Here is a 7,019-nt window from a genome sequence, read left to right on the forward strand (position 1 = left end):
TCCTCTGCTTCTTTTTCCAACTACATTCGCCCCATAAATTTGTTTAACCGTTCTTTCTTCACTCATACGCTCCACATGTCCAAAACATCTCAACACACCTTTCTTAATTTTATCGATAATGCTTATCTCAGCCTTACATTCTTTCCTTATTTCATCATTCGAATATCTATCAAACATCGTTTTGCCACACATTCGTCTGAGGGATCGCATTTCGACATTATTCAAATTTTATGTAATAAATATGGCAAACAATATTTGTCATTACATTACTTTACTATAAACCATGATAAAAGAGTTCTAAGGAGGATGAACATAGAACTTAAAAAAATTCATAACTTAAACTCTTGTATCTGGCTTTGATTGTTTAGAATGATGAATTTATAAATAAACAATGCTTGTTATCAAGTATCTCTACATGCTGATTGAGATTTAGTTGATGGCCCTACGATTTTCTAGTGAAAAAAAAAATACTCATACTGATTTGCCTTTCCAATTATGAACTTATCTATTTATAGATTTGGCGTTTAATTTGTAGAACTTCATTTTAATTTATATAATAAACATCAAAATCAAACACTGATTTTTAGAGTCTACTAAATTGTATTTTATTGTTAAAAACACATAAAAATCAAAATTTGTGATCATTTTTTCGCCTTGTTAGAGCAATTTTAAAGTAATGTTGAAATTAGTTTAAAAATGCCATAACAAGGCGAAACAATTGTCACAATTAAAAAAAAAGTTTTTTTAACAATAAAATACAATTTATTTGACTCTAAAAATCAGTGTTTGATTTTTAACATTGGATATATAAATGTACTTATTTTACAAAAAATAAAAATAAATATTCTTCCTATGTTTGATTGGAATTTTTAAATATGGAACTTTAAAGGGAGAATAACATTTGTTCTTAAGAATTGCAAATTTAAAGTAAAATGTTAAAGAATTGCCAAAAATACTTAAAAGTTTGTATCACAAATATTGTTTATATCAGATAGTTTAAATCATATTATTATCAAAAGCAGATGGTCCATCTGGAATGATATCTTTTTCTGACCTTTATCCTTACTCAAATATGATAGAAAGCGCACTAATGTATAACAATTATTACAGTGTACTAATGACATTTAACTAATACCTCATAATTAGAACATTTTCATCCAAAAATAACCTAGTACATAGAAAGTAGTTACATAATATTTTCCATTCGTGTATATTTCAGTATATTCCAAGGGAGTGGGAGAGAATGTGCTATGATTGTAGCTGGTCTCACTTTGTCAATACTACAAATGTAGTTTAATCAATATTTACAATGAAAAGCAAAGAAATGACAGATAATGAATAATTTATATGTCTACCAATAAATAATATAAATATGCTAAATTATAATGGTTGATGCACAATATATTTTTTTTATAATTTGCTAAATCCATTTCCGCTCACTATAAGGAGCATATGGAATCCACAAACTGACTCCAAGGTTTATTCTTTAATTGATTTGGCAGTCACTTTGTGGTAAAATTTATACATTTTTAATTAAGTTTTACTTAGTGAATACCACTGTTTTATAAGATAGTTTCACTATTCTATATAAAAAAATTAAAATGAAATAGTGTTATTTACTAAGTAAAACTTAAATTAAAAATGACTCCAAGCTCTTCGATCAGCTGCCGGCTTCTTTCTGTCTGGCTTCCACCCCATTTAGACAGAACTGCTGACAATTAGTTATCAGGAGAGAATGTCCCAGGTGACGGGAACCTTGCCTTGTTAAAGAGGCATACTTGTTGGTGGGTCTTGGGAGGCATGCTGAGTACACAGCTTAGCGAATTGAATTGCTCTTTCTTTGTGACATTTCTGATCATGGGTCACTGTGTCCTAAGGCTAAAGATAGGGTGATTTATTGTTAAGAGGGATTACACACCATTGTCATAAGGTGACCAGATGTGTTGGTTAGACAAAGCATTCCTAGAAATTCATAAGAGTAAATATTTCAACAAAATTATTTTGATAAATATATTTGATGTCATGGCTAAATTGATTGCTTAAGTTTCTATAAGAGCCAATTTAATGTTCTAAATTCGACATCACAGTTGTCAAAATAAAAGTTTTACAAGAAACTCTTTCTTTTTTAATTGATAATAATTAACCATGTCCGTAATGTTTTGTCCGCCTCAATGGTGTAATGTTCAGTGTGTTAAGCTACAGTTCATGAATGTCCAAGTTCAATAAACGTAAAATATGTTTGTCACTTAAATATAAATTTAATGTTACCCTGGGCGTGTGAAGTTGATATCATTCCCATTGTTTAATTAACCACAAAAAAATACTGTATAAATCTTATGCAGTGCCCTATGCACCATTGGGTGCAATAGTCATCTTTTAAGAGCATACCAGTGGAGGGATTATTATTTTATTTATTATTTTAAATGTATGGATATCAATGGTACTAATGATAACTAATACTAGTTAAACCTTGGCAGTGTAGTGCTTAGTGTGTTTGACTGCTGTGCTGTAAGTCCTGGAGGGACAAATTACATATTCATGATTTTCTATTATATTTGTTTATTATATGATATTAATTTAAAGCACCCTAGACTGGTACTTGAAGCGCAGGATTGATCACCTTGCCTTGATCATGTTATTGAATTAAATGAAAAATAGGCCAATACGATGCAGTGCCCTATGCACCATTGGGAGTGGATTAGAGTTAGAAGAAGAAGACTATAACTTGTATAATTAATAAGTCGCTATATTTAAAGGAATAAATCGAGCACATTGTTACCAAAATTGCAATGAAAGGAATGCACTAAATGCAGTTCAAACACGACGTAACTCATTCTTTGTTTTTCAAAATACACCATCAAAATATAGGCACTTATCTTAAATGTGCATTCTAGTTTATATTTATACCACATATACTTCTCTAAAATTTATATTGCACTTTCGCCACTCCTACTATTTCAGGGGTCACGAGTCACCAGTTTGACCGTATTATTGATTAATGGAATACCTTACCTTCTTAAATATTTATTTTTACTCGGAGATATTACACGAGGGGTTAAATGAAATTCTTATTTTTGATAACAGATTTCGAGACCTTGACGTAATGAATACGCACATCGCATTTATTACGTATGTAGAGGTGTATTACTATTGTATATAAAAAAAAATACAAGCGTATGTAGCTGTCTCGTGACTTTAGAAGTGTCAAATCCGCGTCCTTTAAAAAAATACACCCAAAAATTTGACAAACTAGCCGCCCTTTTCTTTTTGCATGAATTAACAATAAAGCTCGGGCATATTTGAAGGACTTTTATTTTAATAAAAAACTTGCGTAACAAGATTTAGTTCGAAACTGGGCCAGCATAACCTCAATCGGACATTTCGTTATGTAAGATTGCGGTAGGTACCTATCGCGTCGACCGATTGTTGTATGAATTAGAACACCCAATTACTTTATAGACACTTATGACTTATGGCATTATTTGCATACAGAAGTACATATCCCAAACGTTAACCCTGAATGCATCGATCGTTTTAGTCAGCCTTGGTTTTCTGGGAACTGGGCCACGTGTGCTACTGGCGCTATAAGTAACCATCTCTCACGAGACAGAGAACTTGATCTCATAACTCTGCTCGATAGACTCGTCAAGTGGTAGGGAAATGGGATGGAAGTGGGTCTGAATACAAAATAACAAGAGTTAATGATTCCTAGGGCATTTATTGGTATCTTTCCAGATTCTCGCATACATTCAAAGACATTTAAATATTTTTTTTCACATATATTTAAATATGTAGATCACTATTATACATACGTAACTTAATAGAAGTCAACAAAAATAGTCTTAGCTTAAAAATAAAAATTACCAAACTATGTGCGAAAAAAATTAATACAAAAATAAATCGTTTTAAGAAAAAAGAGGAAATAAAATGCTCACTATAGAAATGTAGTTTTCAGACATAACAAACTGTTCATTATCTCGTAAGTGGCTCCAATAAGAGCGGAAAATTCTAGCCTCGATCTTTCGACACCTAACAGCCTGAAACATTACATAACGCTACGACAAAATCATAAATATAATACTCCGCTCGGTACCACGAAAGGAAAATATGCTGCTACTGGGCTACATCCAACTTGAACCGAACTGGCGAGTGGTGCAGGCGCTTCGGGAGACCGGAACAATATTACAAGCTAGGAAGGATTTTTGTTAACAATTCATCTATTAAATTGGTATAATTTACAACAGCTTCTTGATTTCATCGTACAGCACCAGCACGAAAGCGCCGCCAGTGCCTCGGATGACGTTGGAGAGCGCTCCCTTGAAGAAAGCGCCGCCTCCCTCGGTCTTGAAGATGGTAGACCAGCAGTGCAGAGTTCCCGTGTACAGCAAGTCTCCCTTGGCGCGGCCAGACTGCATCATCATGCGCCTGCGCACGGTGTCGAACGGATAAGACACGATACCGGCCACGGTGGTCACGCACTGCGCGATGGCCCAGCTGATGACGATCGGAGTGTTCTTGGGGTCGGGCAGCATGCCCCTGGCCGTGTCGTAGAAGCCGAAGTAGGCGGCCCTGTAGATGATGATGCCCTGCACGGACACACCGAAGCCCTGGTACAGCCCGTTGAGGCCGTCGGACTTGAAGATCTTGCTCAGGCAGTTGGCGAGTCCGGAGAACTCGCGCTGGCCGGCTCCCTTGCCGACGTCAGCGGCCAGACGCGTACGCGCGAAGTCCAGCGGGTACACGAAGCACAGCGAGGTGGCTCCGGCGGCGCCGCCGGACGCCAAGTTCCCGGCGAAGTAGCGCCAGAACTGGGTGTGCTTGTCGACTCCTCCGAGGAACACCTGCTTGTACTTGTCCTTGAAGGCGAAGTTGAGAGCCTGGGTGGGGAAGTACCTGATTACGTTGGCCAGGTTACCTCTCCAGAAAGACAGGAACCCTTGTTCCCTGGGAATGCGTACAAAGGCGTCGACGATACCTTTGTACCGCTGATCCGCGCTGATTTGTTTCGAGACATGTTGCACTTGCAATAGCAGCTTGACTCGTTCGATAGGTGCCACTACAGTCTTAGAAACTGCTGCGGAAATTCCACCAGCGAGGAAATCCTTGGCGAATGCAACGGGATCAGCGAGTCCACCACCCATTTTTAGTAGTGTCCTTTCGGTCGCGGTAGCACGATGGAAATGAACGAGTCAAGTGAGCGATTCGATGTTGCCACCTTGGTATTCCGGTTCGCATTGCTACCAACATACGCGATATTACATTTCGCGATTGGTAACAACTTTCAGGAAAAAATATAATTTAGAGTACTTACTTATATTTCGAGGAAAGCGGGGAAAGAATATTACAATATAAATTATGTACATGTACCATTGTCGATTTCTCAAGGCTAAAGATAGTATTTTACTATAATAAGGCGGTACAAAAATTATTCATAGTAAATATAAAATAAAGAGACTGAATTCATTGTTTGGCAAAAATAAATTATTAAGTTTAAAACCAAAAATAAATAAACGATTAATGGAAGTTGGCATATTTTTTTTTAGAAACATGTGGATGCGCGCTCTCATACAAAATGATTTCCCAAATTATTACGTTATTTTATTATTATTGTTATAAATATATTAAAACAAATATAATAAATAATAAATAAATATAATAATAAATAAATACATGTACATTATATAAAATAAAAATAATATGTAAGTAAATAAGCATCACGCTACTTTTTCGTAGGCAACGAGAATAGAAATACACACATTCATCCATCTCCTCATATATACCCGCCGATTATTCCGACTCCTGACCTGGCCGCTTTCAAGTGTTTTATATACTTGAAGTTTTCCTCGGTCTCTCTTTGCTCCTGTTTACAAGTAAATTCGCTTCACAAATTTGTTTTACCATTCTCTCCTCACTCATTTGTTCTAGATGTCCAAATCATCTCATCACACCTTTCTTAATTTTATCGACAACGCTCATCTCAGCCTTCAAATTCTTTCCTTATTTCACCTTTCGAACATCTATCATACATCGTTTTTTCCGCATATCACGAGACATCACATTTGGACTGCATTTAGTCTACTTTCATCTACCTTTTGCCAACTTTATGCTTCACTTCCCTACATTAGAGTTGGTACTAGTCCATTGTGTACTGCTAGATTAGTTTTCGGTATTAGGCTTGTATTCATTATAACTGATATCAATGCACCATTCACTCTGTTCCCAGCATTCACTATCTTTTCTATATCTTTATCAATCCTTAGAAAACATACCTGCTTCCCAATATATGTACAAATACACAAAATAATCTACCTGTTTCATAATTTCCCCATTTACCAATATTTCATACCCTCTTTTACATTAATCTCTTTCAAAAACCAAAATTGGATTTACCAACATTCATCAGCAAATCACATTCCTTGCATACATCATACATTTTTATCACCAACCTGCAGATCTTTTCTGCTATCAAAAGAAGAACAGCATCTTCAGCATACCAAAGGCAACAAACAGTCACAATGCTCATCCTAGCTCCGATATTCAAATGTTGCAGTTCTTTCATTCAATATTACATGCATAAGATTAAACAGCCACGGTGATATAACACATCCCTATTTAACACCTGTAGAGATACTAAACAACAACAAAAAGAACCACTTACCCTAATGCATGCAGTGTTATCCTCATATAAGGCTGCAATGACTTGGATAAGTTAATTGCTTACTCCATACTCATTCACAGTTTTGTTCTATCAATTCGAACATACGCCTTCTGCAAATCCACAAATGTACGGTAAAGTTTTTTTGGTTTTTGTCAAAAACTTTTCTGTCATATTGTCCAAAGCAAAAATTTGATCCGTACATCCTCTCCTATTCATAAATCCACTCTGAACATCCCACACTTTGTCCTTTGTTATGGTTCCTACTCTTTCTATAAGGGTTCGTCCATACATTTTACCATCAGCATTCAATAGACTGATAGCTCTGTAGATCTCACATTCCACCCTAGAACCCCTTCCGTTG

General features: G+C 35.7%; 1 pseudogene across 1 annotated transcript; it reads right to left on the bottom strand.

The window, feature by feature from the left end:
• Positions 1-3,698: 3,698 nt before the first annotated feature.
• LOC148307027 (ADP/ATP translocase 2 pseudogene) lies at positions 3,699-6,763 on the bottom strand (annotated as a pseudogene). The gene is made up of 2 exons (XR_015837912.1): positions 6,659-6,763; positions 3,699-5,278 (listed from the first exon to the last, which is right to left on the bottom strand). The product of XR_015837912.1 is annotated as an ADP/ATP translocase 2 pseudogene (transcript).
• Between the last annotated feature and the right edge of the window lie 256 nt (positions 6,764-7,019).

Source organism: Brachycentrus maculatus, unplaced genomic scaffold (assembly GCF_059751285.1).
Source record: "Brachycentrus maculatus isolate JH-2025_06_01 unplaced genomic scaffold, ASM5975128v1 h1tg000213l, whole genome shotgun sequence".
In the NCBI taxonomy this organism is placed as follows: domain Eukaryota; kingdom Metazoa; phylum Arthropoda; class Insecta; order Trichoptera; family Brachycentridae; genus Brachycentrus; species Brachycentrus maculatus.